General features: G+C 38.9%; 1 protein-coding gene across 2 annotated transcripts in view; it reads right to left on the bottom strand.

The window, feature by feature from the left end:
• ankfn1b (ankyrin repeat and fibronectin type III domain containing 1b) overlaps positions 1-12405 on the bottom strand; it is a 293724-nt gene that overhangs the window by 195826 nt on the left and 85493 nt on the right. The window lies entirely within an intron of this gene.

Genomic DNA, 12405 nt, shown 5'->3' with positions numbered 1-12405 from the left:
TCTTTGGTTAAGGCTTAAGAGGGTGTTATCAATGCTGGATGGGTGTAGACAAAGAAGAGCTCCCCAGTAGGTGTCCCAAAACTTTAAGGGCCATTTTCTCAAAAGTGGGGTTACAAGTTTATCAACTTTCAAAGCAGAATTACTTTCCCATTAGTTCCTCAACTGCAGTGTATTATATACCATGTTCTAGCTATGAGTCTCTACTTTTATCCAATGTAAAAAAATCAATTTCAAATGTTGCTACATAAGACCGAATTGAGGAGGTCGGTCACATTTCAAGAGCCCTCCCCCCACATGCCCGTTGCTGCTATGCGTTATGTTTATCAGTGTTTTCAGACTGGGAAGGACACATTTTGCAGAGAGTTGTTCCATATGCTAGTTTGCAACATTGTAAAAAATGGAAGAAAAACTGAATTCTGCTTTGTCAGAAGTGTGCTCTATACACAAAATCGACATACATCAACATATTTTGATGTGGTTTTAAAAGAACAATCAGCGATTTCCCAGCCATCCTCACCATAGACTGTAAAAAGAATTGTCACGCACTGTTGCACCTACGACACTAATCTAGTGAGCACTATTGGGGCTCCGCTCAAGCAAGGCATTTGATTGATTTGATGTGTAGCGAGGCTTCACTGATTTACACCGGTTCTCCCTCCCTATTTAGCTATTTGTCTGCCATGAACTTCCCCAGGCTTCCCCATATTAGGGAAGCCTGGTTCTCAACGAGTCTATCTTAGTGGAAACCCAGCCCCTGGCCCTTAGACTCTAGGGGGATACAATACACATTTCTTGAGTAAAAAGACAGGTGCTGATGATAATACTGCCATCGTCGTGGAGACAGAGGCAGAGGACATGTATGTGTTGCCCATCTATCTGATGCTGTCTGGACAAAAAGAGTTTTGCTCAATCGGATGCTTTCTCCGGTGAGATAGTCTCAGCCACTTGTGAACTGAAGAAAAATTGGCGGGTGTTCAGATGTGGCGGGGCTGTTCAGATGTGGAAATATTTTGGTAACCTACTTTTTGAAATGATTTGTTTGACAATCGGATGAAAACATCATGACTGGTTGTGTTCAATGGCACATTAAAATGTAATACATTTGTACAGTTAAATTGTGTCTTTACTATAAAACCCATCAAAAAATGTTATAGGAGGGGCGGCGGGGATGGAGGAGGAGCTCAGACTGGCCTTTGCCTGTGGCCTCCAAATCACTAAGTCCACGCTTGGGTAGCGCCATGCTCTCACACACTCAGCCAAACAGGACCATACATGTCAGTCATGCTAATTATCTCCAAAGAAGCTGTCAAAACACAAATCTAACTTAATTAAATTCTGAGAAATGTCAAAGTCACGTCCCCTATGTGCAGGCTAGTAGTGTTTCTCAACCTCTGGTCCATGGATGGACCCGGCGTCGAACCATGAGATGTTGCTGACCACCCCAAGATGAGACGCTGACATACATTTGGCCAGTTCTACAGTGCTACTTTTATATGGTGCCCCAAGGAGGAAGTCCCAAGGTTGTGAAACACTGGGCTGATACGCCTTGTTGTGTGCCAACCGAAGTATGTCAGTGCTCAGAGCGAACAATATTATAGTAAGAACACTTTGTTCTTGGTCAGTATAGAATATTCAAGTTCATTTGATTAAATCATGGCAGAATACAGTTGAACATAGTTGAACTGAACAATTGAAGAAGAAGAAGAAAATCTGTTAGATCTGTACATTTAGGTAACATTTGTTGCGCCCAAACTGTCTGTGGCGTATGCTGGGTAATGTATTCCGTCTTAATGCAATATTTACACTGACCTTCTGAAGGGAATGCTCCCCAAACACAACTAATGAGGGACTGTGCTCTGTCCAAATGTCACATTATTGCATGAGAAGGCACTGAGTGAATACTGCACATCAATCCACACTTCACTATGGCTACGGTAGTGACTAAAGGAATACCTACATGAGAATGCTGTTCATTGACTACAGCTCACTGCTCAACACCATAGTGCTCTCGAAGCTCATCACTAAGCTAAGGATCCTGGGACTGAACACCTCCCTCTGCAACTGGATCCTGGACTTTCTGACTGGCCGCCCCCAGGTGGTGAGGGTAAGCAACAACACATCCGCCACGCTGACCCTCAACACGAGGGTTCCTCAAGGGTGCGCGCTTAGTCCCCTCCTGTACTCCCTCTTCACCCATGACTGCGTGGCCACACACAACTCCAACACCATCATTAAGTTTGCTGATGACACAACAGGGGTAGGCCTGATCACCGACTACGATGAGCCTTTAGGGAGGAGGTCAGATACCTGGTAGTGTGGTGCTAGGACAACAACCTCTCCTTCAACATGAGTAAGACAAAGGAGCTGATCATGGACAACAGGAAACGGAGGGCCGAGCATGCCCCCATTCACATCGAAGTGGAGTGGGTAGAGAGCTTCAAGTTACTCGGTGTCCACATCACTAAGGATCTATCATGGTCCAAACACACCAACACAACGCCTCTTCCTCCTCAGGATGCCTAAAACATTTGGCATGGGCCCTCAGATCCTCAAAAAGTTCTACAGCTGCACCATCGAGAGCATCTTCACTGGCTGCATCACCTCTTGGTATGGCAACTCCTTGGCATCCGACCACAAGTTTCTACAGAGGGTAGTGTGTACGGCCCCGTACATCACTGGGGCCGAGCTCCCTGCCATCCAGGACTTCGATACCAGGCGGTGTTAGAGGAAGGCACAAAGAATTGTCAAAGACTCCATCCATCCATTTACACTCACCACATACGCTGCTGCTACTGTTAATTTACTATCCTTTTGCTTAGTCACTTTACCCATACCTAAGTACAGTGCATTGCTACCTCAATTACCTCGTACCCCTGCACATCGACTCAGTACTGGTACTCCCTGTATTTAGCCATGTTATTTTGTACTCCCTATATACTCTATAGCCATGTAATTTTCTACTCCCTATATACTGTGTATAGCCATGTTATTTTCTAATCCCTATATACTGTATAGACATGTTATTTTCTACTCCCTATATACTGTATAGCCATGGTATTTTCTACTCCCTATACACTGTACAGTATATAGCCATGTTATTTTCTACTCCCTATACACTGTACTGTATATAGCCATGTTATTTTCTACTCCCTATATACTGTATTTTTGGACACCGATTTGGCCGATTATTTTTATTTTATTACACCTTTATTTACCTAGGCAAGTCAGTTAAGAACCCATTCTTATTTTGAATGACGGCCTAGGAACGGTGGGTTGTCAGCTCGGGGATTCAATCTTGCAACCTTACGGTTTACTAGTCCAACGCTCTAACCACCTGCCTTACATTGCACTCCACGAGGAGCCTGCCTGTTACGCGAATGCAGTAAGAAGCCAAGGTAAGTTGCTAGCTAGCATTAAACTTATCTTATAAAAAACAATCAATCAATCATAATCACTAGTTAACTACATATGGTTGATGATATTACTAGTTTATCTAGCGTGTCCTGCGTTGCATATAATCGATGCGGTGCGCATTCGCAAAAAAGGACTGTCGTTGCTCCAACGTGTACCTAACCATAAACATCAATGCCTTTCTTAAAATCAATACACAAGTATATATTTTTAAATCTGCATATTCAGTTAATATTGCCTGCTAACATTAATTTCTTTTAACTAGGAAAATTGTGTCACTTCTCTTGCAACAGAGTCAGGGTATATGCAGCAGTTAGGGCCGCTTGGCTCGTTGCGATCTGTGTGAAGACTATTTCTTCTTAACAAAGACAGCCAACTTCGCCAAACGGGGGATGATTTAACAAGCTAGCAGGCAGGTTAGCAGGCAATATTAACCAGGTGAAATTGTGTCACATCTCTTGCGCTCATTGCACGCAGAGTCAGGGTATATGCAACAGTTTGGGCCGCCTGGCTCGTTGCGAACTAATTTGCCAGAATTTTACGTCATTATGACATAACATTGAAGGTTGTGCAATATAACAGGAATATTTAGACTTAGGGATGCCACCCGTTAGATAAAATACGGAACGGTTCCGTATTTCCCTGAAAGAATAAACGTTTTGTTTTCGAGATGACAGTTTCCGGATTCGACCATATTAATGACCTAAGGCTCGTATTTCTGTGTGTTCTTATGTTAGAATTAAGTCTATGATTTGATAGAGCAGTCTGACAGAGCGATGGTAGGCACCAGCAGGCTCGTAAGCATTCATTCAAACAGCACTTAGTGCGTTTTGCCAGCAGCTCTTCGACATGCTTCAAGCATTGCTCTGTTTATGACTTCAAGCCTATCAACTCCCGAGATTAGGCTGGTGTAACCGATGTGAAATGGCTAGCTAGTTAGCGGGGTGCGCGCTAATAGCGTTTCAAACGTCACTCGCTCTGAGACTTGGAGTAGTTTTCTCCCTTGTTCTGCATGGGTAACGCTGCTTCGAGGGTGGCTGTTGTTGATGTGTTCCTGGTTCGAGCCCAGGTAGGAGCGAGGAGAGGGACGGAAGCTATACTGTTACACTGGCAATACTAAAGTGCCTATAAGAACATCCAATAGTCAAAGGTATATGAAATACAAATCATATAGAGAGAAATAGTCCTATAATTCCTACAATAATAACTACAACCTAAAACTTCTTACCTGGGAATATTGAAGACTCATATTAAAAGGAACCACCAGCTTTCATATGTTCTCATGTTCTGAGCAAGGAACTTAAACGTTAGCTTTCTTACATGGCACATATTGCACTTTTACTTTCTTCTCCAACACTTTGTTTTTGCATTATTTAAACCAAATTGAACATGTTTCATTATTTATTTGAGGCTAAATTGATTTTATTGATGTATTATATTAAGTTAAAATAAGTGTTCATTCAGTATTGTTGTAATTGTCATTATTACAAATAAAAAATAATAATCAAAAAAAATATATATAATAATAAATAAAATCGGCAGATTAATCTAATTCGTTTTTTTTGGCCCTCCAATAATCGGTATCGGCAGTGAAAAATCATAATCGGTCGACCTCTACCCTATACATGTAAGGGGTGTGTACTGGCGGCAGAGAAGTCAGACGCAGGAGAGTAAAAACTGTTTCCAACGGCACAGTTTAATAATAAAACCCACCGGAAAACAGAACAATTAATAAATGGGTACAAAACCCGACGCACACCAGACATAACGTGCACAAGCACTTACAATAAACAATTCCGGACAAGTACATGGGGGGAACAGAGGGTTAAATACACAACATGTAATGAATGGAATTGGAACCAGGTGTGTGGGAAGCCAAGACAAAACAAATGGAAAATGAAAGGTGGATCGGCAACGGCTAGAAGACCGGTGACGTTGACCGCCGAACGTCGCCCGAACAAGGAGAGGGACCGACTTCGGAGGAAGTCGTGACAATACACTGTACTGTATTTAGCCATGTTATTTTCCACTCCCTATATAGTGTATATGTAACGCCCGTCGTAGGAAGTGGACCAAAATGCAGCGGGTGCCTCTGGCTGAAGCGCATTGCTGTAGACCTCGGGCTGAAGCCCCTCGCTGTAGACCTCGGGCAGAAGGACGATTCTGGGAGCTCCGGACTGTAGGCCGACTCTGGGAGCTCCGGGCTGTAGGCCGTCTCACTCGGTTCCGGACTGTAGGCCATCTCTAGACGGGGCACTGTCGCCGGACACTCTGGACGGGGTACTGTTGCCGGAAGCTCTGGACGGGGTACTGTCGTCGGAAGCTCTGGACGGGGACTGCGCACTGAAAGCCTGATGCGTGGGGCTGGTAGTGGAGGTACCAGACTGGAGACACGCACCCCAAGGCTAGTGCGAGGAGCAGGAACAGGACGAGTTGGACTGGGCTGACGCACTGGAAGCCTGGTGCGTGGTGCTGGTAGTGGAGGTACCAGACTGGAGACACGCACCTCAGGGCTAGTGCGAGGAGTGGGAACAGGATACACTGGGCCGTGAAGGCGCACTGGCGGACTCGAGCACAGTACTGGCACCACCCTTACTGGCTGGATGCCCGCTTCCCCCTGGCAAATGCGGGGTGCTGGCAGCTCGCACACCGACTTGGGAATGCTCGGCCTCGATGCCGTGCGCATCACTCCATAGCACGAGACCTGACCAGTAATAGGCTGCCTCCGATAAGCACGGGGAGTTGGCTTGGGGCTTAACCCTGGCCCAGCCAAACTACCCATGTGCCCCCCCAAAAAACTTCTTGGGGCTGCCTCTCAGGCTTAAATGCCAACCGTGTGTATAGAGCCTCATACCGGTGCCACTCCGCCTTGGCTGCCTCTATCTCCTCCGGTGGGCGACAATATTCCCCAGCCTGGTGCCACGGTCCAGCCCCGTCCAGGATCTCCTCCCATGTCCAAGTTTCCGTATAGTCCATATAATTCCTTTGTAGCTCCTTCCCCTGCTGCTTGGTCCGTTGTTGGTGGGAAGTTCTGTAACGGCCGTCGTAGGAAGTGGACCAAAATGCAGCGGGTACGTGAATGCTCATCTTTATTTTATGACGCACACTATACAAAAACAACAAAACGAAAAAACGACCGCCAGCTAAACCGTAATGCAGGCTAAACATAGCAGTGCACAAACAACCTCCCACAATTCCCATAACAAACACACCCCTATACATAGGACCTTCAATCAGAGGCAACGAGGAACAGCTGCCTCCAATTGAAGGCCCAATCCCAATTAACTAAACATAGACTAGACTGAACATAGAAATACACTAACATAGAACATAGACCAATACCCCGGAAACTCTAAACAAACACCCCTCTACATAAACACACACCCCGAACCACATAAAACAAATACCCCCCTGCCACGTCCTGACCAAACTACAATAACAAATGACCCCTTTACTGGTCAGAACGTGACAGTATATAGCCATGTTATTTTCTACTCCCTATATACTCTATAGCCATGTTATTTTCTACTCGCTATATTCGGTGTATATAGCCATGTTATTTTCTACTCCCTATATTCTGTATATAGCCATGTTATTTTCTACTCCCTATATACTGTATACAGCCATGTTATTTTCTACTCCCTATATACTATATAGCCATGTTATTTTCTACTCCCTATATACTCTATAGCCATGTTATTTTCTACTCGCTATATTCGGTGTATATAGCCATGTTATTTTCTACTCCCTATATTCTGTATATAGCCATGTTATTTTCTACTCCCTATATACTGTATATAGCCATGTTATTTTCTACTCCCTATATACTATATAGCCATGTTATTTTCTACTCCCTATATACTATATAGCCATGTTATTTTCTACTCCCTATATTCTGTATATAGCCATGTTATTTTCTACTCCCTATATACTGTATATAGCCATGTTATTTTCTACTCCCTATATACTCTATAGCCATGTTATTTTCTACTCCCTATATACTGTATATAGCCATGTTATTTTCTACTCCCTATATACTGTATATAGCCATGTTATTTTCTACTCCCTATATACTGTATATAGCCATGTTATTTTCTACTCCCTATATACTGTGTATAGCCATGTTATTTTCTACTCCCTATATACTGTATATAGCCATGTTATTTTCTACTCCCTATATACTGTATATAGCCATGTTATTTTCTACTCCCTATATACTGTATATAGCCATGTTATTTTCTACTCCCTATATACTGTATATAGCCATGTTATTTTCTACTCCCTATATACTGTATATAGCCATGTTATTTTCTACTCCCTATATACTGTATATAGCCATGTTATTTTCTACTCCCTATATACTGTATATAGCCATGTTATTTTCTACTCCCTATATACTGTATATAGCCATGTTATTTTCTACTCCCTATATACTGTATATAGCCATGTTATTTTCTACTCCCTATATACTGTGTATAGCCATGTTATTTCTACTCCCTATATACTGTATATAGCCATGTTATTTTCTACTCCCTATATACTCTATAGCCATGTTATTTTCTACTCCCTATATACTGTATATAGCCATGTTATTTTCTACTCCCTATATACTGTATATAGCCATGTTATTTTCTACTCCCTATATACTGTATATAGCCATGTTATTTTCTACTCCCTATATACTCTATAGCCATGTTATTTTCTACTCCCTATATACTGTATATAGCCATGTTATTTTCTACTCCCTATATACTGTATATAGCCATGTTATTTTCTACTCCCTATATACTGTATATAGCCATGTTATTTTCTACTCCCTATATACTGTATATAGCCATGTTATTTTCTACTCCCTATATACTGTATATAGCCATGTTATTTTCTACTCCCTATATACTGTATATAGCCATGATATTTTCTACTCCCTATATACTCTATAGCCATGTTATTTTCTACTCCCTATATACTATATAGCCATGTTATTTTCTACTCCCTATATACTGTATATAGCCATGTTATTTTCTACTCCCTATATACTCTATAGCCATGTTATTTTCTACTCCCTATATACTGTATATAGCCATGTTATTTTCTACTCCCTATATACTGTATATAGCCATGTTATTTTCTACTCCCTATATACTGTATATAGCTGTGTTATTTTCTACTCCCTATATACTCTATAGCCATGTTATTTTCTACTCCCTATATACTGTATATAGCCATGTTATTTTCTACTCCCTATATACTGTATATAGCCATGTTATTTTCTACTCCCTATATACTGTATATAGCCATGTTATTTTCTACTCCCTATATACTCTATAGCCATGTTATTTTCTACTCCCTATATACTATATAGCCATGTTATTTTCTACTCCCTATATACTGTATATAGCCATGTTATTTTCTACTCCCTATATACTATATAGCCATGTTATTTTCTACTCCCTATATACTATATAGCCATGTTATTTTCTACTCCCTATATACTGTATATAGCCATGATATTTTCTACTCCCTATATACTGTGTATAGCCATGTTATTTTCTACTCCCTATATACTGTATATAGCCATGTTATTTTCTACTCCCTATATACTGTATATAGCCATGTTATTTTCTACTCCCTATATACTCTATAGCCATGTTATTTTCTACTCCCTATATACTGTATATAGCCATGTTATTTTCTACTCCCTATATACTGTATATAGCCATGTTATTTTCTACTCCCTATATACTGTATATAGCCATGTTATTTTCTACTCCCTATATACTGTATATAGCCATGTTATTTTCTACTCCCTATATACTGTATATAGCCATGTTATTTTCTACTCCCTATATACTGTATATAGCCATGTTATTTTCTACTCCCTATATACTGTATATAGCCATGTTATTTTCTACTCCCTATATACTGTATATAGCCATGTTATTTTCTACTCCCTATATACTCTATAGCCATGTTATTTTCTACTCCCTATATACTCTATAGCCATGTTATTTTCTACTCCCTATATACTGTATATAGCCATGTTATTTTCTACTCCCTATATACTCTATAGCCATGTTATTTTTTACTCCCTATATACTCTATAGCCATGTTATTTTCTACTCCCTATATACTCTATAGCCATGTTATTTTCTACTCCCTATATACTGTATATAGCCATGTTATTTTCTACTCCCTATATACTGTATATAGCCATGTTATTTTCTACTCCCTATATACTCTATAGCCATGTTATTTTCTACTCCCTATATACTCTATAGCCATGTTATTTTCTACTCCCTATATACTGTATATAGCCATGTTATTTTCTACTCCCTATATACTCTATAGCCATGTTATTTTCTACTCCCTATATACTCTATAGCCATGTTATTTTCTACTCCCTATATACTCTATAGCCATGTTATTTTCTACTCCCTATATACTGTATATAGCCATGTTATTTTCTACTCCCTATATACTCTATAGCCATGTTATTTTCTACTCCCTATATACTGTATATAGCCATGTTATTTTCTACTCCCTATATACTCTATAGCCATGTTATTTTCTACTCCCTATATACTGTATATAGCCATGTTATTTTCTACTCCCTATATACTGTATATAGCCATGTTATTTTCTACTCCCTATATACTGTATATAGCCATGTTATTTTCTACTCCCTATATACTCTATAGCCATGTTATTTTCTACTCCCTATATACTATATAGCCATGTTATTTTCTACTCCCTATATACTGTATATAGCCATGTTATTTTCTACTCCCTATATACTGTATATAGCCATGTTATTTTCTTCTCCGTATATACTGTATATAGCCATGTTATTTTCTACTCCCTATATACTGTGTATAGCCATGTTATTTTCTACTCCCTATATACTGTATATAGCCATGTTATTTTCTACTCCCTATATACTGTATATAGCCATGTTATTTTCTACTCCCTATATACTGTATATAGCCATGTTATTTTCTACTCCCTATATACTGTATATAGCCATGTTATTTTCTACTCCCTATATACTGTATATAGCCATGTTATTTTCTACTCCCTATATACTGTATATAGCCATGTTATTTTCTACTCCCTATATATTGTATATAGCCATGTAATTTTCTACTCCCTATATACTCTATAGCCATGTTATTTTCTACTCCCTATATACTGTATATAGCCATGTTATTTTCTACTCCCTATATACTCTATAGCCATGTTATTTTCTACTCCCTATATACTCTATAGCCATGTTATTTTCTACTCCCTATATACTGTATATAGCCATGTTATTTTCTACTCCCTATATACTCTATAGCCATGTTATTTTCTACTCCCTATATACTCTATAGCCATGTTATTTTCTACTCCCTATATACTCTATAGCCATGTTATTTTCTACTCCCTATATACTGTATATAGCCATGTTATTTTCTACTCCCTATATACTCTATAGCCATGTTATTTTCTACTCCCTATATACTGTATATAGCCATGTTATTTTCTACTCCCTATATACTCTATAGCCATGTTATTTTCTACTCCCTATATACTGTATATAGCCATGTTATTTTCTACTCCCTATATACTGTATATAGCCATGTTATTTTCTACTCCCTATATACTGTATATAGCCATGTTATTTTCTACTCCCTATATACTCTATAGCCATGTTATTTTCTACTCCCTATATACTATATAGCCATGTTATTTTCTACTCCCTATATACTGTATATAGCCATGTTATTTTCTACTCCCTATATACTGTATATAGCCATGTTATTTTCTTCTCCCTATATACTGTATATAGCCATGTTATTTTCTACTCCCTATATACTGTGTATAGCCATGTTATTTTCTACTCCCTATATACTGTATATAGCCATGTTATTTTCTACTCCCTATATACTGTATATAGCCATGTTATTTTCTACTCCCTATATACTGTATATAGCCATGTTATTTTCTACTCCCTATATACTGTATATAGCCATGTTATTTTCTACTCCCTATATACTGTATATAGCCATGTTATTTTCTACTCCCTATATACTGTATATAGCCATGTTATTTTCTACTCCCTATATACTGTATATAGCCATGTTATTTTCTACTCCCTATATACTCTATAGCCATGTTATTTTCTACTCCCTATATACTGTATATAGCCATGTTATTTTCTACTCCCTATATACTCTATAGCCATGTTATTTTCTACTCCCTATATACTCTATAGCCATGTTATTTTCTACTCCCTATATACTGTATATAGCCATGTTATTTTCTACTCCCTATATACTGTATATAGCCATGTTATTTTCTACTCCCTATATACTGTGTATAGCCATGTTATTTTCTACTCCCTATATACTGTATATAGCCATGTTATTTTCTACTCCCTATATACTCTATAGCCATGTTATTTTTTACTCCCTATATACTCTATAGCCATGTTATTTTCTACTCCCTATATACTGTATATAGCCATGTTATTTTCTACTCCCTATATACTGTATATAGCCATGTTATTTTCTACTCCCTATATACTGTATATAGCCATGTTATTTTCTACTCCCTATATACTCTATAGCCATGTTATTTTCTACTCCCTATATACTGTATATAGCCATGTTATTTTCTACTCCCTATATACTGTATATAGCCATGTTATTTTCTACTCCCTATATACTCTATAGCCATGTTATTTTCTACTCCCTATATACTGTATATAGCCATGTTATTTTCTACTCCTATTATACTGTATATAGCCATGTTATTTTCTACTCCCTATATACTGTATATAGCCATGTTATTTTCTACTCCCTATATACTCTATAGCCATGTTATTTTGTACTCCCTATATACTGTATATAGCCATGTTATTTTCTACTCCCTATATACTGTATATAGCCATGTTATTTTCTACTCCCTATATACTGTATATAGCCATGTTATTTTCTACTCCCTATATACTCT

The sequence above is a fragment of the Salmo trutta genome, chromosome 2 (assembly GCF_901001165.1).
Source record: "Salmo trutta chromosome 2, fSalTru1.1, whole genome shotgun sequence".
NCBI lineage: Eukaryota > Metazoa > Chordata > Actinopteri > Salmoniformes > Salmonidae > Salmo > Salmo trutta.
The sequence above is the reverse complement of the archived record's forward strand: the minus strand, read 5'-3'. Positions and strand labels throughout refer to the sequence as shown.